The 27,924-nt window shown below is 31.1% G+C and overlaps 2 protein-coding genes across 4 annotated transcripts in view; one reads left to right on the top strand and one right to left on the bottom strand.

The window, feature by feature from the left end:
- The window catches only part of fog (folded gastrulation), a 36,678-nt gene extending 18,440 nt beyond the window's left edge, over positions 1-18,238 (bottom strand). The window contains exons 1-3 of one of the 3 annotated variants that reach the window (XM_070287856.1): positions 18,097-18,238; positions 16,711-17,373; positions 4,015-4,206 (exon numbers count right to left, since the gene is read on the bottom strand). The gene's annotated coding sequence lies outside the window, so the exon portion shown is untranslated. Of the gene's footprint in view, positions 1-4,014; positions 4,207-16,710; positions 17,374-17,730 lie in introns of all 3 variants that reach the window. The other 2 variants (XM_070287857.1, XM_017166151.3) reach the window with 2 other exon arrangements.
- LOC108074231 (chaoptin) overlaps positions 1-27,924 on the top strand; it is a 160,178-nt gene that overhangs the window by 112,732 nt on the left and 19,522 nt on the right. The window lies entirely within an intron of this gene.

Genomic DNA, 27,924 nt, shown 5'->3' with positions numbered 1-27,924 from the left:
TTTGTTTCCAATTCTTTTTGGCATTCTGTATTTTGTATTTTGTGTTTGGTGTTTTGCGGGCTGCAGCTTTGCGGCTTATGCAGCGCATTTTCAAATGAATTGTTCGGCAAATCAATTTGCATATTGCGCGGCGCATTTGCGGTGACCGTTTTTGGCACAAATTTCCACGGAAAATGCAGGAAAATGCAGCAGCAGCGACATGACATCAGTGGACCAAAACCCAAGGGGTCACAGTGGCAGTCTCTCCCCTTTGGCAATTTACAAAAATATTTTTGTGTTCACACTCAATTAATGCCAATTGACTGCAAAATTGCCAACACCTTTGACATGAGAAGGGGGGAGGAGGCATTGGGAATGGGAATGGGAATCGGAATCCGTATGGTAATGGAAATCGTTGTGTGTGTGTGAAAAACAATGTCACAACTCCACACTATACCTATGCCAAGTACTACAATATATCTATTCGCGGTTGTGGAATGTCCCAAGTAAATCAATAAATAAATAAATTGTCGCATGCAAAATTCATGAGACAATTCTCAAAAATACACCAGTCGTCGTCGATGATAACAGAGAAGAGGAGCACCCCGAATCGTATCGAACAACAACCTCGAATTATTGACATTTTGAACGCAATTGAACTTTTCGCATAAATTTTACTGCCAGAGCAGGCAGGCAGGAGCTTTATCTATATATATAGTATATGTTATGTATATGTGAACTGTAGGTGACAGTGAATTGAATTAAATTAAATGTAACAGCTTAATTGATAAATAATTTGTATTGTTATTGCATCAAGTCGAATAATATGAACATGAAACGCGAGATGCCATGAGATTCATTTAATGGCTGTTTGCAGCGGATTTAACAGATACTTTGACACAACAATATATATATCCATATCTTTGGCTCGTAAATATCTTATCAGGGTGTTTTTTGTTATTTCGTCTCCCATTAGCACATCTTAGTTGTTTGGGGTTTAGTTTAACCCAAATGAGCTGACACAGTGACATAGATAGATATATGAATGGAATAATAGGGTGCTTGGGCAGACTCAAAGTTCGAATAGAGCAGAGTTTTTTATGGGTTTTTTTGTTATCGGTGAGAAATTCTTGGGAAATTAGCCCTTGTCCTTGTCTGGAGGGTTTTTTTTAAAATGTTTTATTAAAAAAAAAAACTTAAATAATTTTTGGAAATTATTAAAATTAAAAAATATATAAAAATGTTAAAAAAAAAATATTATAAAAAAATAAATATAAAAATATATATTAAAGAATGTCTTAGGTATACAAATGGCTCATTTTCCACTTGCCTGGCACTAAAATTTCCAACTGGTTTTTTTTATCAGGTTTCTTTTTCATAAATTTTTTATAAATCTTATATTTTTTCATTTTCCTTTTACTTGTAAATTGTAAGCAGCCCTTAAAAAATTCTAAAATTATTGATAATATATTTAAAATAATTATACTATTTTTTAATCATTTACCTTATAATTCTCAACTGTTTTGTCAGGAATATTAAGTCTATAAGTCTTTAAAAGGCTTTAACTAATATTACTCAACTAAAATGGTATTATTTTCAAAATATTTTTCTACAACTTGCTTACTTTACGATAAAAAAAAAAATATAAAAAAATATAAATAAAATTTTAATAAAAAACAAAAGTTAATGACTAAACGCTTTTGCTGAATTGGAGAAAATTCGCCAAACCAGCGCCGCATAATCTTTTCTCAAGAGCAAGGCAGCTCAACGATCTTCGCTTTTCTTTCTCTCTCTTTTTGCTCGACATGTTATGCGTTTTTTTATTTATTAATATTATATTTAATTCATTGGACTTTCGGAGTCAGTTATCGGGAGGGAGCTACCCGTTGTCGTCGTCGTCGGGTGCTATCACTTCCGGGTTGGAATCAAAATCAAAACGGCAGCAGCAAGTGAGTCGTTCTATATAGCCGCAAGTGTGCGTGTTTGGCATTAATTCCGCCGATCTCTGGCCACAAAAAATCGGTTAAAATTAGCCATGCAGCCCTGGCAAGTGCAATTCCCATGTTAATCGCCACGACGACCCCCTGGCAACATTTAAGCTGCGCTTTTTTGATTTTTATTTTCTTTTTGGTGCCTGGTTAACCCCGTTAGCTCTGTACTCTGCTTTTTTTTTGTATATTTTTTTTTCAGCAGAGTCAGCAGCAGCTCTTTAAATTCATTGTGTGTTGCTGCCGGCTCTTGTTTTCGATTTTATTTTAATTAAAATTATGTCAACGCAATTGAAATGTTATTGAACCAACACGAACCGTCGCCGAGGCTTGCCAAATCGAGGAACGAGTTCATTAATTTGGATTTTGTAACCTTTATTCAATGTGCGGTAACAGTGCAATATTTATGCACATACCCAGCATTTCGGAGCTGCCATAATTTATGGCCAAAAAAATTCCCAGGAGAGAAGAGAAAAAAATTAAAGAATATTAAAATAATAATAACAGTTGGTGTGAACAGGGCAATACTCTCTTTATGTTGGAAAGTGTATTTTAATTATTGAGATTTTTTAAAGATTTATTGGGTATTTTTTCAGTTACTTATAAATTTTATTATTAATTTTAAAGCCTCCGAAAAATATAAAAAATTCTTTAAATCTTTCAAATTGTACTTTCTTTTATAAATAATTTTTTTTTTTTTAATTTTAAATAAAGAAATTTTATCAGAAATGTAAATATTAATATATTTCTGTTAATTAAAAGTTAAAAAAAATAGCAAAGAATATTGCTACAAATATAAATAATAAAAATATATAATTAATATAGTTTTTAATTAATTTATTTTTAATTATAAATTTATTTTTAATTTTGATGCTGCGAAATAAACAAGTTCTTGTGAACTATACAAAAATTAAACATTGTATTACTTAATTTATTTAATCAATAATTTAATTCTATTTAATAAATAAATTCCTTTTGAATTGTAAATAAATAAATACCGTTTTATAAATTTTTTATATTTATTCCCCTTGAAAATACCTCAATTTAAATTGTTATAAATAAATCGGGGCAAATGTTAACCATTTCAGTTATCGACTCTTAATCGGGTCGGAAGTGCTCCTCTTTCTCTGCTTCTCTCCCCTAAAAAAATACCCCCGAAATAAAAATAAGAACAAAAAACAAATAAAAATAAATAAAAAACAATTCCATTAATACCCATACAGAGAAGCCACAGTTGTGTTTTACAACAAAATGTGCCATAAAAATGCACTTTCAGCAGCGACGGCAATAAGCAAGCGTAAACAGTTGTGTTTAATCAACTAAAACAGAGGGGAAACCCGGGGGGGAAAACAAGAAAAACGAGAAGGAAAAGTGCGAAAATGAGAAAAAGGCCGAATCGAACGAAAGCAAAGCGAAAAGCGAGCGGAAGAGTGGGTGTTGGGTGTAAAAACTTGTCAACGCCCCCGCGAAATTGTTCCCTTTTTCGCGATTTATGGCACGAAATTTATCAGCTGCGAAATATGCAAAGGAAAATCGAAGGAAAATCAAAAAGTTTTCTTAAATACACTACTTGAAGTGGTTAGGAAAAGTTTAAACATTAAAAAACAAAATAAAACAATATTTTCATAGTTTTAAAAATTTTAAATTAAATAAAAATAAGTTTAAATTAAAGATTTTAGTATTTTAAAATTTTTTATATTTATAAAAAATATATATATTATATATAAAAAAATATTTAATATTTTCTTAGAGCTTTACAAATTTTAAGTTAAATAAAAATTAGTTACACCTCAAGATTTTAATATTTTTAAATTTATTATATTTATAAAAAAATATATAAATAATATTTAATATAATAAAAATCTCTTTAATATTTTATTTCTCTAAGAAGAAGTAATACCCTACTTTTGGTGAGAGTATTTTGTACCCTTTATCTATGAACTGACCCGAAACAAAAGGAGGAGAACCGACTGCACTATATCCCTTTTAGCATATTTATATAAATATATATATATAGAGATAAATGTATGTAAGCATAGGTACTCACCCCAAATCAGGCCACATAAAGCCAAATGATATATATAAATGCAGGGGCAAAAAAATTCTTTCCAATCTCGGTGACAATCTTCGAAACAGGATGTATACAATGCTTTTTCCTTTCGGTTGAATTTCAGGTGGTTTTCTGGTTGGTTTCCGTGTTGGTTTATTTTTTTCCAATGTTTCTTCTTGTGGGTAAATTCTGAAAGACAGAAAAGAACAGAAAATTAAAGCCTACAAGTGTGATAAATAAAATGGAATAAAACCTAGAAAAATAATAATACAAAGCGGAAATTCGGGAATGGCGCAGCACTAAACAAATCGGTGACCTTGACAATAAATTCCATGGATTTTAGTTTCTTTTTTTTTTTTTTTTGTTGTTGTTGTGCTTTTTGTTTCGAAAAAATGTTCACAACATCCGGACAAACGATACGCGGTTTATTTTATTTCAATTTATAAATTCACAAGAGGACTACTTGAAGCGATGGAAAGTTGAAGAAATAATAAGGATTTTATATTATAAATTAATAATTTATGTTTATATATTTTTTAACATTTTTTAAAACAAAAACATTAAATATATAAACCCGGAAAAATTGTAATATAATTTTGCTACTTAGAATTTCTGCTTTTACATAAATTAATCTCATTTTGTCAGCTTTTATGAGAAATTTTTCTTTTCTAAATTTTTTAAAATGTAAAATACTTTTAAAAAATTAAATTTAAAAAATATGAAAATAATTTAATTATACATTTTGGTATTAAACATTTTTATACAATTTATTTTAATAAAAAAATAGTTTTTTATCTTTTATAAAATTTAAAAAAAAAGTATATAAATTTTTTAAATAATAAAATGTACGATTAAATTCTTGTTATATTTTTAAATATAAGAAATCAACCTAGAATTCCTCTTTAAAAATTAATTCATCTTATTATGACAGCTTGCTGGAGCAAAAATCAATGAAGCTCGATTTCAGGCCTCGTCTTCCCTTAAAAATCTTAATTAAAAAACGGTTTTTCAATCAAATCAACTCACAAATACAGATATTACCACTTAATTAGGGTCTGTGAAAAGAATTTCTGCCTTTGAATCCATCTTAAATTCGAATTAATTGATTTAGACATTTCGATGGCATTAAAGCACACCCTCGGGTATTCCCCCTCTTCGTTTTTCTATTCTCTTTGCTCTTGTTCTTTTTTTTTATGCATCTGCTTTTCCTATGTTCTATTCGTATTCCTTTTCAGTGTTACAAATCCAGTTATTTGTTGAATTTGACAGTTTAATTCTACGCCTCGATGAGCGAACGAACCCCAATCAGCCCCTGCCTTAACCCCCCTCAGCGGGGGAGCTTTAACCCTCACGCAATGCCATGTGTCTATTTCAATCCCAGACACATCAGATGTATCTGATGTATCTGATAGCATGCTTTGCTGCCGCTGCTGATTTGAAAATCAAACAACTTTGACATTTCGATTTTCAAGGAGCATTTTTCCGTTGAGCCTTTCCAAGTAAAGATATTGTATATCTTACGGATACAGGCCAAGAAAAGTGATTTGAGATGCCTAAAAAAATATTTAAAAATTAATATGAATGCCTATTAATTTTTATTTTTATTTTATTATTTTTTTTTAATATTTCATCATATTTATTTATCTTTTTTATATTTAAAATATATACAAATATTTAAAATTTCCATTTGATTTCTTTTTTTTATAAAATATTATAATATTTTTCTGAGATAAAATATTGTGTACGGGGAAAAAAAAATATATTATCTTAAATCTAATTTCAAGTCTTAATTTCAAAAATAAAATTTAATAAACTTTCTACATTTTTAAAATAAGTTTTAAATTTTTTTAAAATTTTAAACAATAAATTAATTTTCTTTTTTAAAATGTACAAGTAAATTTAAAATTTTTTTAAATTTAAAAAATAAAATTTAAATCTGTTTTACTTTAACTCCCATTAAAAACCCCTAGCTTGTAAATATATTTATATTTAAAATTTAAAAAAATATTAAACAGAAATAAAATCTAGAGAAGTTTAAGAATTANAACTTTTAGCTTCGCAAAAATTTAATATATTATAAGAATATTTTTAATATTTATTATATTATATTATTTTTAATATTATTATATTTATTATATGATATATTATTTTATTATTATTATTATATTATTTTATTATTATTATTACCTATATTTAATAATTCCTTTTAAATTCTTCATTCCTTAAAAATCACAATATTTTCCCACAGTGTAGAAACAGCTTCCCAGCACAAATAATAAATGGCTTATATAAGCGGCTACCAATAAATGAACACAAATTTGCATTGAGGCACGAAATTTTCTATGTCGCCCAGACTAGACATTCAAGTTCGTGTTTTTGCTAATGGGACTCTCAAGGGGGGCGGCTGTTGCGCGGGGGCGTGGCAGGGCTAGGGCCGGACCCTGTCACCGGGTGAAAACTTGTCCGGCGAGCAATCAAGAAAGCCAGAAAGCGAGAAGAGCAAATCAAGGCAGATAATAAAAAGAAATAAAAGCGACGAGTAAGAAGTGCCAAAAAAAACAACACAAAAAACAAGTTTAAATGTCAAAAATGTAACTGAGCAAAAAAACAGCCACAAAAATAAGAAAAAAAAAGACAACAACAATTGCTGCAATATTGCAAGTTGCTGTGGCGCCGCCAAGAAATCAAATTAGCGCCTTTTGCAATCGACAGACTGACTTGCGCTGCTTGTTATTAATTTTTTTTAAGCATTTTATTAAGCGCTTTTTTTGTTGTTTTTTTTTTTGTATAAAGCTTAAATTAAACGCAAATTTTTGTTACTTGTTTTCTTCCCCCATCATCTTTTGACTTCTTCTGGCAATAAAACAACTGCAATAACAACGAACGAGCAACGAGCGACGAGCTGGCGACGAAGACATATAAATGATTATCATTATAAGTCCGTTAAAATTTATGAACAATGAAAAACTTCAACGACCACAAAAATTCCCGAGTGTATATGGAGAGGGGGAGGGGGAACAGGGGTAAGGGTAAAGGGGTAAAAGGGGTTCCGGGGGAAGTGTGGCTAAAATTAAGATGACGGCAAACGAATTTGCATTCAGATACTAAAAAGCCATGTGTAGGGGAGTTTTTTTTTTTTATGAGGCGAAATTATATTATTGATGATTTACGAACATCTATATATACATACATATTAATTTAAGCAAAATTCTTATGGCTACAACAAAAACAACAAAGCTTAATTTAGCAATAAAATACACTTGCTAAAATACAATAATCTTTTAAATCTTTAAAAAAGAATATTAAACATATTTTCCTAAATTTTAAAATAGTAAAAAAGTATATCCAGAGATATGTAAGCAAGTCTTTTAATGTTTATAATAAATCCAGTTTGTTTAGTCTTGAAAAATCTTAAAAAATATATTTTTCGTGGGTCTTGAACTCTGTCAATTGCCAAATGGAGTTTCCAAACAAGAACGGCGACCAAGACACGATTAAAGCTCAATTAATTCGCTTGGCAATGACAGGGGGAAGACAGCCAGCCGCCTCATCATCAACACAACATCTTCATCATCAGCTGGCTGGCTCACTGTCATCGTTCGCCATATCTACAGACTATAGCCTATAGACTATAGAATAAACCGATGTCAGGGACAGCCTAAAAAACACAAAAGTCTAGGAGATAACTACGGCTGGAAAAGGGGGGCTGCTTGCAGAGGCTGATTATTATTATTAAAAATAATTAATATTTAGAGTATCAGCAAGACAATGCTATATATTTTTATAACGAAAAAAATAATTTTTTTTGTTTATAATAAAAAATTTACAGTTCGTTCACTTCAATGTTCTTTCCAGCAAAATGTTTTTTTCTTGCTTTTTTTTCTATACTTCCTTTTTGCTTTTCTTAAACTGATTTACGTTTCAATTTCGATTAGACAAAGTCCAAACCCTTTACCATTCTCATGGCTTTTTGTTTTCGATCCCCTCTATTTTTTTAAATATTGTTTTCATTTGCTCTTCGTTTGGTTCCTTAAAGTCAATAAACTTTCTATGTCTGAGCTTATCAATGTTGTTGCTGCCGCTGAAGTTGCTGCTGTTGCTGCTGCTGCCGTGTATCCGCCAGCAACATGTTGCAGCTGGGAAAACGAAGCGATTGCCTCTCGCTCTTGCTCATTAGCCCAGCAGAGATTTTTAGGTTTTTTACACTAAGGAAAATAGTTAATAATAGTTTTTTTTTTTGTAGAAATTAAAGCTTTAATAGATAAATATTTTATTAGGTTTTTAGCAATGGAAATATAGGCTCTTTTCACCACAGAACTTTGTCAAATAAGCACTTGGGAATTATAAGGCAATTCTAAGGAGATCTAAGGCTGTTTTTATATTATAAAAATTAAATTTAAGAATATATTTTGTCTATAAAATTTTCCCTTTTTTAATTGTAAATCTTGCAAATTTTTGTCAAATGTAAATGGGCCTTATTTTTTGAAGTGCATTTTTTTAAAGTTCAATAATAGGCTAACTTTTTGATTGCATTTTTCTTTTTTCAAGTGTAACAATAGGGCATCTATTGCAGCACTGATTTATCTGCCATCTCACGTTCGTGAAGGGTCTGGTCGTGATCCACTGGCCACTGGCTATATGGCTATATGGCTATATGGTTCTTGGCCACCCGTGAGTCCGAGTCTGAGTTTGAGTTTGAGTTTGCCTTGCGCCCTGTTTAGTCAGCAGCATCAATTCAATTGCTCAGGACCACAAAATCATTGACAGCGCAAAAGTTAACAACTGCTGCTGATGCACTGAGCGAAAAAATTATATATTTTATAGCAATAAATATTTATTTATTTATTTAAATAAATTTTTAAGCTGGTGAAATACTTTTTACATTCTACAAATATTTTTTCTTGATTAAAAAATATATATTTCTTAAATAAAAATTAAAGAAATAAATTTTTTTTTAAACAAGAACACATTTCTGCTCAGTGATTCTTCTGCATCAGCATCAGCATGTCAGCGTTCGTGGTCACACGACTCGCTTGCTGCCCCCTGCTGCCCCAGCTGCTGAGGGCGCCATTCGGTTCATGGGAATCCGCTCCAGAAGATGCCACACACAGCAAACAAGAAGCAGCAGCAGCAACAGCAACAACAGAAACAGCAGCAACTGTTGCAGCTGCAGCAAACTTTGACCCCGCGCCGCATTCTCTGGCATTGAGGCATCATCATCATGGGTGCCCCTCCATTTTCCAAGGGGATTCCATTTGGGGGTGTTGCCGGCAATTTGCTTGCTTGCATTTCGCTGTCGCAACAATTTTAATACATTTCTCACATGATTGCAGCAGCAACAATGCACAGTTGCTGCTGCTGCTGCTGCTGTTGCAAGTGTTTCGTGTTTCGTGTTTCGTTTTTCGTGCTCCATTGTTCAGTGGCTCTGGTTGTCTGTCAGTCGGTCATGTGGCCAAGTAATTGATCATGCGATACAACACTTTATGCTTTATACTTTATAGCAGCAGCAGCAACAGCAGCAGTAGAAGCAGCAGAAGCACCAGCAGCAGCAGCTGCCTCAGCACAAAGGCAACTCCGCTTCCAAAAGAAAGTTCTACAGAAATTTCCACTTAATTTCCTTGAAATGTGGCAGGCCTTTTTTTCGGGAATAAATGTAAGGTCTTGTGTTTTTAATTAGTTTAAAAAACAACAAACTACCATTAAGAGAGATATTAATTTCCTGGAATTTCCTGGAATTCCCTGGAATTCCCAACAACTTAAATCATTTTAAGAGCGGTAAATGCTATAAAGTTCTAGGAAAGGAAGGCTCTAAATAGGCTTTAAAAATTAAACAAATTTTATTTAAATATTAACTTGGATTTAAATAAGAGTTTAAGTTTAAAATAAGCATTTAAATTATCTCCATATATCCCTGATATAATCTTAACTTGGCCCTACTTTTTGGTACTCGATTCTAAACCCGTTATTAGGCACTACTTTAAAGTATTAGATTTGAAAACCCCCTTTTTTTTAGCATTTAATAACCATATAAAATCCATTTAAAATCCCCATTAAATTCCCTGTTAATCAGCTCATTGGCTTTATGTTGTTTTGGCTATTTGTTGTTACTGTGTCATAAAGTGGAAAAGCGGCAAAAAAGGAAACATACTGCATAATAAACAACTGCAACAGCGGTGGCGGCAACCGTAACAACACTGCGGCAACAACATGCATCGCATAAACAAGAAATAACACAGCAAAAAGTGCCAAAAACATGCAAAAAAAAAAAAAGGAAAATATGAGAAGAAAAAAGTGGGAAAATATGTCCCTGCGTGTGTGGATGTGTGTGTGTGTGTGTGGGATAAAAATGCCAAAAAGCCAAACGAGAATTGTCAAACCGAAAACATCGCCTGGCCACCGCAAACAGCTGTAACGGACCAACAGCACTTGCAGCAGCAGCAACAATAGAAATTGCAGCAAGGCAGCAACATTCACAACACAGCAGTATCAGCAACATACACTTGGCAAAAAAAAAATTTGATTGGAATTTTTTAAAGTTACTCATCATATTTAACAGTTGTGCAGTAAAAAGTTACTGGAATAAAAATGAATATTTGTTGTGTAATTACAAGTATTTATTTAAAATTCTTTTCTAAATATATTTAAAAAAAATTGTTTTTAACAATTATTACTGTAAAGTAACAGTTAATATAAATGTTAAACAGAAAAAAAAAATACCAGAAATATTTTTATATTTGTTCTTAAACTTTAAGAATTTATTATAATTATTAATAATTTATAATTAAATATGTGACCAAAAACAGTAAGAAATACAGTAAATTTTACCAAAAGGTATTCACCTAAATTAAACAATAATTTGCACTATAAAAATTGATTAAATTCACTATAGAAATTTATTAATTTATAATAAATGATTATTATTATTAAATTCCAATTGAAATATATTACTTTCTGTGTAGCGTTGCTTGGGCAAAACACGCGTTTTAATTTTACGCGCCGCGCCAAAATGCTATGCATTTCCCTAGGCACCCAGAAAATCCCCCTCCAGCACTTCCCTTTTTTCCCCACCTGGCAACGTGCAACATTCAACATCCGCTGCCAAAAAAAAAAAAAAACGAAAAAAAAATAGGAAAGCGGAAAAAAGAACCCGGGTACGCCGAATGTTAGGCTTTTTGGGCCTGGGACACAACGATAGCATTGTCAAAACATATGCTTTCACACTTGCCATGCTCAAACATAAAACCAGGCGAACGAAGGGTAGGGAAAATGTTGGGGAAAATTCGGGATCGAGGGCGAAAAACCCAGGGAAAACTAGGAGCGAAAAAAAAAAGAAGAACGAACGCTGAAACAGGTATCCAGTTGCAGGTGCAACTACACACAAAATTGTTAGAAAAAGGGAAGGGGAGAGGGAAAAGTGTGTAAAGAAAACTGAATGAATCATGACATCCCCAAAAATGCATAATACTTAAAGTCACAAGTGATAAATAAATAAATAAATGCCACAAGAAGAAGGCCTTTCGTATGCTTTTTATTTCTTCTTCTCAAGAAAAAAGCAAACAAAAACCTTATGATGCAATTGCTTTTACAGAGAGACAGGCTGATTCATATAAGATCGGGTATATATAATATATATATATATTTTTTATTCAAGAGAAAACCAGCCCGGAAAAAAGTATTAAGTTTTCTGATGAATTAAAAAAAAAAATAAAAATACATTTAAAAATAAATATAAATACATTTCTTAGACCTTGGGCACTTTTTAAATTATATTTCCAGTTAAATTAAATATTTAAAAACTAAAAATAATTATATATCTTGTATTTATTGTTTAAATACAATACAAGATATATATATTTTTTTAGTTTTTAAATATATAATTTATTTAATTTGAATTTTTTAAATATTTAACTAACAAATTCCTGGCATTCACTTTGTTGCCTGAAACAACAAGTTTTTCTTTGGGAGAGGAAAAAGTCCTACTTTCATAGTGTCTACATTTTAGCCCTTTAACCCCTTGATGACACCTTCTCCTCCCCCTTCTTCCACAACACAAACTTTTGGCTCTCATTTTCTCATTTTACCAAAAAAAAAAAAAAAAAAAAAACAGGAAAATTAAGTGCTTGTCACATTTGTGGTTGACAACGTTTAATTTTCTGTCCATTTTTATGCAATTGCCACCTTTGGCCTTCTTTTAGTTTATGAAATTTGCGGTACACACACATGGGCGAATAATTAAATCATTTAAGCCAAAAACCAAAGCCAAAAACAACGAGAAATAAAATTATCCAGTGGAGACAGAAAAGCAGAGTGAAATAGAAATGAAAAAAACGGAATATAAAATGTGTAATAAAGTGTAATAAAAAAGAATTGTAAGCGGAAGTAGCTGCGCGACGCATTCAACTGAAACGACTGAGACAGTGGTGGTCAAGAAAATAGTACTAAGAAATGTATGATATATAATTAAAAATTTTTAATATTTTAAAAAAGTTCATTTAGATATATATAAATATGTAACTATCAATATTAATATATTTTATACCAAATAATTAATAAAAATAAAACTTTCAATATTCATTTATAAATATTAATAAATATTTTTAATTATTTATTATTTAAAAAATGAAGTTATAAAAATTTAATTTGAATATGACTAATTATTTATGGAACTTTTAAACAAAATAATGAGGGATTTATTTAATATGTAAGAAAAATATATTTCTATATCTATTTTAGCTACTTAATTAATAAATTTTATTATTATTTAAGTGGATGGTATATATATACAAATAAAAACTTAATCAATTTAAAAATGAATTAATTAAGTATTAGGAATTAGGAAAAAATAAATGAATTAATAAAATCTATTATTAATATTATTATTAATTTAATGTGAATTATAAGTTATTATCTAATTAAATTTTTAAATACATTTTCTTAGATCTTTTTTGCACTTTATTTTCTTGTATTTATTTTAATTTCGATAATTTTTTATTATTTCGTTTATTTACTTTTGACCCCCACTGTTTGCCTCCGCAAGCGGAAGAAGGTGGCATCACCCATCGTCATAAAGAAAGACAAACGGCCGTACCGTGTAATGGAAATTACGAGCGGTGTCTACGGCCAAGAACAATAAAAAAATCGCATTGTAATAACAGCAAGAGCAACAGAAGCAGCAACAGCAGCAACATGGGGGCAGTGCACCTGCCTGCGACTCGCGTAACCACTACAGTTTCTACGATGAGGTTCCGATGGAGCGGCGGCGATTAGACGGTTTTAGACCTATGAGGCTGCCCCCGAAACGACGATCTCCAAACTGTTTACTGCTTCCGCTGGCCGCCAGCAGCAAAAACAATAACAACAGGAGCAGACAGCAGCAGAAATTACACTGAGAGAAAATTAAATATGAAAGAAGCAAAGGTGCCGGACTTGGAAGCCGCCAAATATTTTTAAAATATTTTTACAATATTTTTTAAATATTTTTTATATATTTTTAAAATGTTTTTAAAATATTTTTATTTAAAAAAAATGAAATATTTAAAATTTAAATATTGTTTAAATATTATAAAAATATTTTTATAGATTTAAACTCATTTAAAAAATATTTTCAAAATATATAGATATTTTTGAACTCATTAAAAAAAAATATTTAAAAAATATATAGACATTCTTTAGCTTACTTAAAAAATATTCCGATATTTATGATCTCATATACAATTTGAGAGAAATGTTATTCTAACAAATCAATGTGAAACTTAAGATTACAAAAATATATATACTTATTTTCCTTTTAGTAAAATATTTCTTTAGCTTTAATTTATTAATTTCCTAAATATTATTAGTCATATTTTTGATAAGCTCTAATTTCGTTCTGTGCATCGGCAGAAACCACAAAAGCGTAACAATCAGAATGGCTCCCCCGGAGTGTTCCCTTCCCCCCCTCACCCCTGGCTTAACCCCCGTGCCTTAACCCCTATAAAGCCCCGCATTTTGAACGGAGGCACCTGTTCGTCGACACTTTGACGCCTCGCTGATTTTAGGCGAGCGAGCGAGCCAGCCAGCCGAGTGCGGTGCGTGCTATGCTTTAGACTTTTTTGATGATGACTCAGCGACGTCATCCTGCTGCCTCCCCCACCTACCTTCACCTTAACCCTCCCCCTCCTGAAGGCCCCCAGATTAACCCCTCATCCCTCGCATCATGGGATTCCTTCATGGTTAAATAACCATGCGGGACAGCGAGGGATCAGGAGAGATGGCGGGAAACGCTACACTGCACACGAGAAGAGCTGCTGGAAGGTGGAAAAGCGGGTGGAAAATGCTGGTGGGGTGTGTGGGAGGGAGAGGCTACATCAGTTTGGAGGTTAGAGCCAATGTGTATACCTTATTAGCCGCCCAAACGTGCTCAAACAGGTGAATAAATGAATGAAAAGTCGTGAATGGGAAACGAGGCGAAAAAAAAAGTAAATAATAAAAAGAAGAATCTAAGAATTTTATAACCGAAAACGGTACTATATATATCATATAATATAACCGATTTAGCCCTTCTTTCCACAAGTTCGTGATCTTTTCGCCCGGAAAATGGAAAATTCCAGAGCAAACATTCACAGAGGTCGTATATCGGTTTTGGTATTTGCTTTTCAGTCTCCCGTCTCCGGTTTTTGAGAGTTTCGGTCTTTTGGTTTTTCGATTCTTTGGGCTCTTTTGGGTCCCCAGGCACGTACTTTGAGCGGATTCCCCGGATGATGTTTGCCCCCCGATGCAGCTGAATCAATTTTACTACACTATATAGCTTAGCCCTGGGCCATGGGCCTCGAAAATAAAAGAGAAATAATATTGAAATTCGTGATAGATTCTCTATTTCTCGATTTCTTTCCGCTTGTCGTTTCACGGGGAATGGTAATGGTAATGGTAATGTTTGGGGGCCCACTCTCACGAATTTCTCACAGATTTCTCACAGATCTCCCCCAGAAACTCTAATAGGGTTCCATCTCCGGAATGTGATTTGCGTGTGGCAGTAACACTTTCTAATGCTGATAATGACTTGGCATAAAAATACACAGAAAGAAATGGCAGAACAATGGCTTAAAGTATACAACATTTTAGGTGAAACCTAAAAAAAACAAGCAATAGAGATTCAATTTTTAGGGTTTATTTTAATTGAATTAATTGATGTTTTCAATAAATAAAAAAATATATATATAGATAAAAAATAAAACGAAAAATTTAAAATTAAAAAAAATGTAGCTTAATTTTCCTTAAATTATTTGAAAAAATCAATAAATTTTAGGAAAATTCAGCCTAAAAATTGTATGTATTTTTAATTTAATTTAAATAAAAAATTTTATAAAAAAAAATTAAAAAACAATTTCTAAGCTTAATTTTGCTTAAATTATTATTTAAAAAATCTATTAATTTAAGGAAAATTGAGCCTAAAAATTGTGAGGTTTTTAATTATTTTTTTATTTATTAAAAAATCTATTAATTATAAAAATTACATTTAAAATTACAAAAAATGTCTTTGATTATTTTGGCAAATTTTTAAATTAATTTTTTTTCTATAAACAATATAAAGAGTTTCAGTTTAAAAATTAATGTTTATATTTTCGTTACCTAGACTTGCACTAATTTGTTGTCAGTGTAGAGTTCTCGCCTCGAATGTCACCCTCCGCTGTCACTAAACTTAACTCTTTTATATATATATGTGTATTTTTTTTTACATTCGCTTAAATGCAATTAACTTGGTTACACTTTCATGCGGGATCCGTTTCGGTTTTGATTCTTTCATTTTCCCATTTATTTTTGTTTTCAGTTTTTAGTTTTCATTTTTGATTAAATTTGATTATACTTCAGAATGCGTGTTTTTGGTGAGCGGAAGTGATCACTTGGCCAGCTTTTGGCACTGATAAACCTAGTGGTAGTGACATCATTATTATTATTTAATTACCCTAACCATTTGCTCGTCTCTATAATATATATATTTATATGTATATTTAATATAAATATATATACATATAATATGATGAATATATAGTATTATAATCGTGATCTTTGCCACGTTTTGCAAATTGTTTTGAAATTCAACGACGACTGATAAGATAACGAATGGAGGTCTAAACTCTTTTTAGAAAGATTTTAAAAGAGAAAGATATTTATGAATTTAATTATTATTATTTTATTAATTTTCAAATATAATATATTAGTTAAAGACTTTTTAAAATTTTCAGATTTTTAGTTATCATTATATTTTTAAATAAAGTCAAAGGTTTCATTTTGTTGTGAAATTATAAATTATAAATAAATATCCAATTCCTATTGGTCTAGGGATAAACCTAGATACAGAAACTGAAAATACCGAAAACATAATAAAAGAAGAGAAGGTTTCCCTTAGTTTTCCCACACAAATACAAAGTCAGAAGGTCAACATACATTGCGGGGCGTGAACCCGGAAAATCCTGAAAATCGCGGTTAGGCCCAATGTAAAAGATGTGTAAGGAAATACAAGATATATCATACATATGTACATATATATATACCTTTTCCGGACTAAATCCGCATTCGCTCAGAGTCGTAAAAAAAATTTCGCTGCTGCCTTCAATTGAATTTGCATTAAAAATCAAAAGCCAAAAATCAGAAACAAGTTTCGCAAAGAAATCGAATGAAATTATAAAATACACTTTAGTATTATAATCCACTTACTTTTGCTGTTTTATATCCCAAAAAAAAAAAAGGAGAAGATCCACTGATGAAAAAATATACCAAAAAAACGATGCGCGTGCTTTGTTTTTATGGTTGTTGTTGTTTTTTATCGTTTGTTTTTTGTTGTTTTTGCTGGTTTATCTTTCACCCCGATTGTTGTTGTTGTTGTTGTGGTTTGTGGGTTAATACCAAATTATTGTAAAAATAAATTAGCATATAAATAAATATTAAACAACCGAAAATTTGTTCGTGTTTTTGAATATCGTTTCGTTTTTTGTTTGGTTTTTTTTTTTATTTTTTATTTCCAGAATCTCTTGTTCTGTTTTATTTTGATTTGGTTTTATCTGGTTTGAGCCAAGTTAATGGTTTATTTTATGTGAATTTAAATATTTTGTTAACTTTAAGTTTTAAAGTTTTCCTTGTCGCCTTTCATTTTTCGCTGCTTTTGTTGCCGTTGTTTCTTTCATTTTTATACACTCACTGTTTTATACATACATATATTTAATGTGTTTTTATTTGCATTATTACATTAACTGTATTCCACACTGATGTATATACACGCGTAGTGGATATATAGTATTTCATTCACAAAGAAATTGGCACGCACACACAAAGAAGTCACAACAAAAAATATATATTAGATGGGTTTTATTTAGTTGAAAACTGAAAAAATTAAGAATAATATATTATTAAAAAAAATTAAAAAATATATAGAGTTATATAGTATATGGATATATGGACGCTCTATATATTCTTCAAGATTATTAATTATCGCTCGCCTGTTGCTGTAATAATAACAACTACAATAGCAAACCAAAACACAATAACTATTTCACAATGCAGAGTTTATGAATATATATAAAATATATATATTATATATTATAATATATTTTATTTATATATATTCTATTTTTATATTATTCCGGAAAAAAAACACTAAATAAAATAGATTTAATATTTTTTTACAAAGAATATTCTAAACATGACAAAATATTTAAGCACATTTATATATTTATTTACTTTGGTCTTGGGTATTTAAATTTATTTTTATATTTTAACACGTTTACTGTGATTGCACATGCATTTATTTATTTATTTTTGTTAGAAACGTCCAATTGTTGTTTTTGCTTGCTATTGTTGTTTTAATTATTTTTTTTGTATTTTCTTTTTTTTTTTGTATTATTTTTGCTGCTTTTGGCGAAGCTGTAAGAGGAGGAGGCAGCGAAGAGCACGTTTACAGTTTGGTTACGAGAGGAGAATGAAGCTCCAAATAGGTAGTTTGTTTGCCCTTGCAAATGGTAACTGTAAATTTACACGCACAAGAACACACATAAAAAAATAATAATAATAATAACTTAAGACACATTTTAGAATTGTCTTGTATACCCGTGCTTGCTGTCGCTGTACGCCACTGGAAAATCGTTTTTCTGTTTTGATTCGACGAAAACTTCCGCGCTCCACGACCGCCTTCGTTGAAATTTTTTTAAATTTAACTTTTAGATTTAAACAAGATTTAGGAAAGTCTTTCAATGCTGGCTCGCGCTCTTCATCGCGCTCTCTCTCTCTGGGGCGCTCGCATGCTCTCATGCGCACCACCGTGTGTGATGATAGCCATATGACAACCGAGAGCGCGGAGAGTGATAATGGAAAGGCAAATCTGAAAAATTGAGTGAAGAGCCAGAGACGAAGAGAGCGTAGCTATTGATCGCTCAAAGAGCCAGGCAGCCGGCTAAGAGTGCATTGGTTTCTCTTACAACGAGGGGGCTTAGTGTTTATTACTCTTCGGAGTCAATTGCACAGGAAATAATTATGAACATTTATGCATTGTTTAAAAATTAAAATTGAAAATTAAATGTTATTTATTATCTCTTATTTTTGTTTGTATTTTTATTTAAAAATTTCCAAATCATAAATAAATGTTCAGTAATTTAAAATAATGTAACGATATTGATATTTAATTATTAAATTTATTTAAATGTAACAATTTTAGTTTGATGAAAAATATTATTAAGCTTAATTAATTTTAAACGAAATTTTAAAATTATATATATTTTAAATTTTTATTTAAAATTTTCCTATAAAAACCATCATCAACCATTCATTAATAATTAGTAAGCTTATTAATAATAATTAATAAGCTTCTAATTAATAAACTTGAGAGTGACTGCATCTTATGAGTATTAATTTAACATGAAATTTAATGAATATTGGGTTTTTCCCTGTGTAACCGAGATAAAGAAGAGCACAACAACAGGGCAAACTCTCTTACCGCCTGCAAAGGATGATTAATGATCGTCGTTTTTGTTTTTTCTGTTGTTTTTTCCCCACTGCAGCTAATTGGGCAATTTATATAGACACTTCTTTGACGCTTCCTGGTAATTTTCCATTGAGAAGAATCTATTTTCAATTTTCCATTTTTTGTCGGAGGTCGGGAACGCATCAAACAGACCACCCAGGGAAGCCAAAGAAAAAGTCCCAGAGTCGAAAATAAAGCACGAAAAAAATAAAATAAAATAAAAAGAAAACAAAAAGAAATCTCAGGACGAATGTCCTTAGCCGTAAATCCATTATGAGGCCTTGTTTTTCCCTGTAAATTTTCCCTCATTTTCCACCATCATCATCGGGGATTGTATCGCACTTCACGCTACTTTTAATTAGCCGCCACTTGAGCCATGCCGAACCGCCGCCACTGCTGTTTAGGCCAACATAATGACCAATTAGGCCCACTTTGGCCCAAATCTGCACTGCAAACAATGCGGGATAGGAAGTAGGCCTAAAAAAACAATAGGTATAATCCCAAGGAAGAAAATACATCGCATCTTCAGGCGATCGTAGTTGGACTTGACTTGTTTTTTTTTAAATAAATAAATAATAAAACATGGTATACGAATTTAGTTTTTAACAAGAATATTATAAAGAATATTCTATAAATAATTATAAGGCAATTAAGCAAAATTAGCAACTCCAGCCGAGTCTATTTGATCAAAAAATGTGTTCTTGTAATTAAAAAAAAGCTTGAATATGTTTTAAAAATTATGTTTTTCGTTAAAATATTATTAACCCCCGTTTTTGCCTAGTGTATGGACTCAGATCAGCCATTTCTCTTCGCTTCTTTTCCTTTTTTTTATGTTTTTCTGTTGACTTTTCGATGGTCAAGTGTGTGCGTCTGGTCTTCAGGCCTTTCCCTTACCAGAAAAAAATTAAAAAAAAAAAAATACTACCAAAAAGTTTAACAAATACAAAAAATCATCAGCTTTTTTTCGGGGTACTTTTCCTTCTTCTCCAGATGCTGCCTTGCTTTTTTTTTGTGCTTTAAGTGAAATCAATTAAAACATTTCTTTGTCTTTCGAATGTTTGCCTTCTGCATCTTCTGCTGCTTCCTTTCTTTTCCCCCTCCTCGCCTACGACTTGAATTTGGAATTTTCAATGGAAATTAATTTCTTTTTACAGATTTTTTTTCGGTGGCCTCTTCATCATGCTAATCATTTTCATTTTCACTTTTATTTTTACTTTTCGTTAATGTTCTCGTTTTCACTTTCCGAACAAGTTTCAGGTTTCCTTCTTGTTTTTTCTGTGAGAAAAAAAACATTAATTAAGAAGAGTAAAAACAATACCAAGGAAAAGTTGTTAAAAAAGTTTTTGGCGGGCAGCAAAAACTGAAATCAAAAAGGAAAACTCAAACTAGCTAATAATTTAATAATAATTTTGAAGAAAAATGATATAAATTGCATTTCAAAATTAGTAATCAAGATAAACCGAAAATATATATAATTTAAAAAGATTTTGGTAAGGAAAAGGAAAATGAAAATCAAGTTTAATTTAAAAGAAAAATATTTTTTAAACAAAATTAGAGAAAAGAAACTAAGAAATATCTTTTAAACTTTGAATTCATCTGTAATAATTTAATGAATTAATATTAATAATTTTTAAAACATATATCTTCCATATAAATTCTTATTTTTCTTCCATTATCTCTTATCTAAATAGCTGTTCTTTTTCACTTTATTTTTTGAGAGTTTTGTGAAAACGCAAATTGACAACTTAATGCCATCAAAGTTCAAAGTGCGCTGACAGTATAAACCGAAAACAACACAGCCTTTAAATCAAAATTTTCCCCAGGATTTTCCTTGCCGATGGCAATGCCATTCCGACTTTCCGACATTCGACATTGACATTCAAATCGAAACATAAATAATAACAATGATAAACATATCAGCACTAAGCCGCATATGCATGCCGAAGATACCAACAGAGACCCCGAAGAAAAAAAAAAAAAAAAAAAAAAAAACAGAAGGAAAAACTGGAGCTGGAGCTGGAAAATGGAAAATACATCGATGCCGACACATGAATCAAGTTTAGAGCGGGGAAAAAGGCCAACATTTTTAGGATTCATTTGCTTTCGATTCGAGCCTACAAAAAAAAAAAAAAGGAAAAGAAAAGAAAATACAAGCAAAGGAAAACATCAACACAGACAGGGGATAGAGGAAAAGCCAGCGGAAAAAGGGAAAATGAAGACATGGCGCAGACCAAAATGGAGCAAAAAAAAGGGGGATCACATGGCACAGGACAACATGAAAAGCGGACAGCAATTTGCAAGTTTGCCAAAGCAAAAGCCATTTACATAGCTCTAACTCTCTCACCCTTTCTCTAGGGTTTTCTCTAGTTTTTCTCTAGGGGTTTCTCTAGGTTTTTTCTAGAATTTTCTCCAGGTTGTACTCTTGGTTTTACTCTAGATTTTTTCTTGGTTTTTTGTAGGTTTTTTTGTAAGTTTTTCTGTAGGTTATTCTGTAGGTTATTCTGTAGGTTTTTCTGTAGGTTATTCTCTAGGTTGTTCTCTAGCTTTTGCTCTGCCTTTTTCTCTGTCTTTGTCTCTAGGAAGTACCTCGGGGGAACCCCTTTTAAAAGAAAGAGAAACCAAGGCCGCGGAGATGTTTATAATTTACAATATTACAAATTAAAAACTAATTAAATAATAAATAAAATTATAATAAAATAAAGGCAACAATGAATGTATATAAAATAATAAATCATAGACACCTTTTAATAATCCCTTTTAAATTTATTTTACGCCTTCTGATCTTTGGGATTTATACCAAAAATTATTCATAAAAAATATAATTTTTTATTTACTCATTAGTCTCTCAAGTTTGCGTTGATTATTTTTGAAGATTTTTTTTTTCGGGCACTTTGCCCTGCCATATTTCTTATTTTTGTTTTTGTTTATCACTAACGGGCAATGCTCTTTACTTTTTTTTTTGTTTTTTGGGAGTCCCCTCCCTGGAATTGGAAAAATGCGATGATGACGACGACGACAGCGAGTGAAATATTTCCCCAAAAGAAAAACACAGACACAAACATACACACAGCGGAGACATGGAAAAAATCGAAACACGGAAATCGTGAGCTGAACCTATATCTTTGGCGGGCCAGTCGGGCAATGTTCGGGCTCTGATAAGAGTAAAACAAAAAAGTACAACAAAAAATACAAAAAAAGAAAACACCGAGTTCAAAAAAAATAAATCCAAACCCAAAATCCCATAGCCGTTAGATATTCGTGACACTCGAACGAGGTGAGTCATTGGAAACCTCCGGGGTTGACCTTCCTGGAAGCGGAAAACGATGAAAACCAGAGAATTAGGGAATCAGGGAATCGGAGAATTGGAGAAAGGGCAGGAGAAACTCCTCGTCATCATCATCATCAACATCAACAACATCATCGCACATCTGGAGACCATTAATAAGTCGCCACTTAAGATGCCTCCAGGCAGCGTGTTATTAACCATTTGGCATCACTTGATCTTGGATCTCGTCCAGGAATAAACCCATATAAAGCCTCTTTAGCCCCAAGTTTTTCCAAAATTATATTTTGAGTGACGCTGAAGTGGAGTAGGTAGTTTTACAATTGGGGAAAAGTTGCATCAGGGCCTTTCAAATTAATAAAGATTGTGTAATTTTTAAATAAAGAAACTTCAAGTTGCTCTCTTATATGAAAAAATACTCTAATAATTGTTGTATTTAAATTTTTAATTATTTTTAGGCTTGAAATTATAAAAAATAAATATAAAAAACTCTTTAAATACTTGTTTTCTATTTAAAACTTTAAATTTAATGCCTTTTCCAATTAAAAGTTTTTAAAAATAATACCTTAAACTTGGTCAGGAGCTTCTATAATAACGATAATCATAATTTGTGCCATATAAATGTCACTTTATGAGTAAAAATAACTTCATTAGGGGAAAGGAGCCCCGCAGATGTTGTTTTTGTTGCTCTAAACTAATTATAATCAATTCTAATCGCCTTTAAATTGCTGCTTTTACAGCTCGCCTCCCGTCTCCTTCTCACTCTGCCTTTTCTGGGCCGCACTTTAAAAGGTGTTGTGTGTAAGCTACATAAGTGTGTGTACGTTGTGTATAAATGTGCTGTGTGTGTGTGTTTCTGGGCTTCCGCTTCGAAGAAGCCAGTAGAAACCCCACCACACCGCCTGTGTGTTGACCATTTCCAGTTGGCTATTTAGTATGTGCATGTAATTGCCATTACAAAATACCCTAACTTAGGGGTATTTTAGTGATTTAGTTAGGAAATTAAAAAGAAATTTTAAGAAATGTTAAACCAAAAAAATAATATATTATATATATTATATATTTAGTTTTTAAGGAACCAAAAAAACGCCCTTAATCCTGATTTTGCACAAAAATTCCCAAATGGTTTAAGCTGAAAAAGCGGTTTACAAGAATTTAATACTAAAGAAATAGATAGTAATTCGTCCACTTTTCATTATTTAACATTTTGTTTCCCTCAGAAATTACATTTTAAGGCTATTCAATTCAAATTTTAATTTAGAAATATTTATATAAATTAAAAATCAAATCTTTTAAAATCTTAAATAGGCCCAGTTAGTGCATTCAAACTTCCACTTTCCTTCGCTTGATTTTCTCTTTTCACAAAAACTCCATGTTTATGGGGGCCTTTGGCGTTTTCCGCTTGATTCTATTTTCAAACTAAACCTATCTAAATCGAACTGTGAGGCTGAACTAAAACTGATTATGGTCTTAAGCTGAAGCCGTAGCCGAGAAGAAGATGAGAAAATGGTAACCGTTTTTGGTGGCACTTTTCAATGGAAAAGTGTGGAAAAACCCAACTGCAGTTAGTTAAACTTGAATGTGGCTGTGTGGGAAATGGATATGGGATATGGGATATGGGATATAGGGGAATTGGCATAGGAATCGAAATGGAAAACATGACAATCTACTTAGGCAGAAGCACCAGTTTAATTTGAATCTGAATACGGGATCTGTGGGATCTGTAAATGATTTCGTTGAGCTGTCAGATTGACATTTTTCGTTTTTCTTTCTTATATATACATATATATCCTTATTTTTTTGGCTGAAAAACCACTAGAACCGGCAAATTGTTTTTCTTAACACCATTCCCCGAAAATTCCTTGGCTGTCAATCACAACCACTGATATTTTTCCCCCATTTTAACTTCATGTGACTTTGTATTTACACCCACCCGCAGCCAATTATTCCCCCTGTTTTGGCAAAAAGAAAATATATATACTGTATAAAAATAGGGGAAGGTATTTAGGGAGGTTTAGAAGTCGGCCGTTTGATGAATGGCCTGTCAGTTGGAGTTGAAAAATACAGGCCGAATAAGAGATGTCAAGAGGGAGATTAAAGGAGTCTTATTTAAAGCAAAAATTAAGATCCTAGATCTAGATAGTTTTTTAAAGTCTTTAAAATAGTTTTTCATATCATTTCTAATATATTTTATAGTTTATTTTAATGTATAGTTTATTTTATAATTTATTTTAAATATTTTCCGCTTATTTTTTTCATATAAATAAGATTTTGATTATTATTTTTCCTTAATAATTAATAAAAGAGTTTTATTAAATGTATTTAAATTATTTAGTAATTTATTTTATAATTTATTTTTATTTTAATCATCTTTCCCATATCATGACTATTTAAATAAACTTCTGAATAATATTTTCCTTAAACTCAAACTAAAAAATTAAGATTCTAAAAATGTTTTTATAAATGTAAAAAAAATTTTAGAGCCTGTTTAAAAAATATATTTTTAAATTTATTACAAACTTTTTTTATAATACATATATTTTTTTTATAATTTATTTAATATATATACGCTTTTAATCATGCCCAGTTAAATAATTTTGTGTGTAATATTTTCCCTAAGCTCAGCCTCAAAATTAAAATTAGGATTTGAAAATTATAAATAATATTTAAAATTATTATATTATTTTATAATATAGTTTTATGATTTTATTTATAAGACTTTTAAATCTACAAAATTTTAGAGTCACGTTATTTAATTAAAAATATTGTATAATATAATTTTTAATATAATTTCTAATTTATTTGAATTTCTAATTTATTTTATAATTTATTTCAATAATTTCCCCCTTATTATGAATAATATTTCCCCTTGACTCAAACTCAAAATGATTAATACAAAAAAATAACTGAAGCATATGAATTACGTGCCATGTTACTTCAGCCTCAAAGTATTGATTAATCATACCTCTTCCTCTATTTATAAATATATTTATATACATATAATCCTATTTGTTCGATTTAGGATCTGTCATCTTTCCATTTTCCTATCAAATTATTTGCTCTAGTTCGATAATCGTTTGGCCATTTGCCCAGATGAGCTAATTAACTGAATGTTTTGAATGTGCCAAGCAGCACACACACCTGCTTAACCCATTCGCATTTCCATTTCTACCTGTTTCCCAACTACTGGCTTAACACATCGCATTTGAGATGCAGCCAAAGAACTCTCTGTTGGGTTTTTGCTTAAAATTAAGTGCGAGTCGAGTTGAGTCTCTGCTTTCTGCTTTTGCTTTTCTGCTCCCTGCTCCCTGCTCCCTACTTCCTACTCCCTGTTATGTAATAGCATGTTGGGTGTATAACTTTTATTATTATGATTATACTTCTCCTCTGCGCCCAGCTCCATCTCGAGCTCCGCTCCCCATGTTCTCGTCGTGGCTCCTCTGTAACTCTGGCCCCAAAGAGATACGTGAAAGTCACGTGAGTCATTAAAATGAAATAGCAGTCGGTTCTAAGTAGCACCGTGACGAAGGGCTCCGGATCAGAGGGAGTTATAACGTATACAAAAATATATATACTTGCATACAGAGACAAAAATAAAGAGGTGAACTTGTGACATTAATTTCTCTAGTTGGAGTTGGGCGGAAATGTACATCTTTCAGATTATGAAAAATAAATTAATTTAAAATTTTTATTCGGTTCCTTATAAATATATATATTTTTTATATATTTATCACTTGATTTTTTTTTTTTTTTAATTTTAAATTTCATATTATTTTCTCCCAGTGTATTTAAGGTAGCTACTGGCAAGTAGTAACTGGTAAACTGGTGATATGCTTTGATACTGTTAGAAAGGAAGCGAACTTGGCCACAGCCAAAGGTAAACACACAGGTGCAGATTATGCACACCGATAAAAATCAGAAAAAACTTTAATTTAATTTATAAAAAGGGAGAAAAGAAAATAATTATAATATATATGGATTTTTCTTCTTCTATTTATATCAAGAAGAAGTGGACTGAAGAGGGGAAATTTGCATCTCCGTTGAGTTTGATAATTATTATTATTAAAAATATTAAATTTATATTATAATTAATATTTCTAAATTTTTATAAAAAAAAAAATTTTAAAAGAAATTAAAATTAATTGTAAATTAATAGTTCCTTACGTTTTTTTCTATATTTAATTTAATTAAAAAAACATTGCGATGATTTCGATAGAAACGATATATAATTGCTGCAAAGTCATTGTTTTTTCTCACTTCTGCTTTCGATATTTTAATCGATATAAAACATCACGATATATATACTATATTTATGTAATTAAACTATAGTTCCCAATGTTCTATATATTTATTTTGATGTATTTAAAAAAAACCTTTCCTGTATTTCGATATATTCAACTTTGCTTTAATTTTTTTTTAATTTACATTTTTTGCCCGTGTAGTTTCGTGAGCGATGAGACGCTTACTGCCATAAACAAAGTTGTTGCTGTTGGCCCGGCCATGGCCATTGCCATTGCCATTGCCGGCATGTTCTTTGTCGGGAACGCTGTCAACGCTAATGTCATCCGAGCTGAGGTTTCTCCTGGGCTTTACGCTCCTCGCTCCTCCGCGGTCCAAGTTGGACCTGCACAGCGCTCACATCCAGCTTCTGGATTCATTGGCGATGTCACCATCATCAGCTCCATTGTTCGTCATCATCAGCATCCCGTGTAGCCAGGTTGTTGCTGCTGCTGCTGCTGCTGCTGCTGCTGATGCTGCTACTCTTGTTGTTGCTGCAGGCCCTTGGGAGCTGGATTTTTAATTGCAATTAATTTTCAGCATTCCCCTTCTAGCCATCCCGTTCACTCCGCACTAAGTGGCAGTTCATCATGTTTCCCCGGGGATTGGCTGGCGAATGCGATTCGATTTCAGATCGATTAACAAAGGATAGTGTTAATTGCACTATCAGGGCATTCAATTTGCTGTGCGGATTGTGTATAGTTTTTCTGATACAATTGAATTTCGATATGTAATCGATATAAAAATGTGTAACTTCATGGGTAGTTTTTGACTTAATAGATACTTGTAATTGGAATAAACTTGCGTGGAAAACATTTATCGATGGGAAATGATTTATATGATAAATCGAAAATATTTTAAATTTTGCTATATCGAAGTTTTAAAAAATCGCAAAAAATATCGTTAATATCTAAAACCACCTGAAACCAAAATATTTAATAACTATTTTAGATTTATTTATATAAATAGAGCGCTCTATCCCAAAATATTCTAAATGATCGATTTTATCGATATTTTTCATACCGAATTTATTAATAATTTTTAAAATACAATTTCATTTTCATCTCTTATATCAAATATATTTCCAAAATTAATATTTTAAGCCAAAGTTAGACTTAGAACCATTAAATCAAACAAAAGTTTGTTTTATCTCATTTTTATCAAATATATCGATAAAAATATATCCTCCTCTGCATCCTTTTTATTGAAATTAAAAACTCGGAAATGGAGTAATTTAATAAAAATCAAACCTGTAGGAGTCCTTTTTTGAATCACTTTCTCCGCCTTCACTCGAACTTAATTGATTAATGCCGACCACATTTTTGCATTTATTTATTCATATGCGATTTATTGATTT

Source organism: Drosophila kikkawai, chromosome X, assembly GCF_030179895.1.
Source record: "Drosophila kikkawai strain 14028-0561.14 chromosome X, DkikHiC1v2, whole genome shotgun sequence".
Classification (NCBI taxonomy): domain Eukaryota; kingdom Metazoa; phylum Arthropoda; class Insecta; order Diptera; family Drosophilidae; genus Drosophila; species Drosophila kikkawai.
This window is presented reverse-complemented; position numbering and strand designations above follow the sequence as displayed.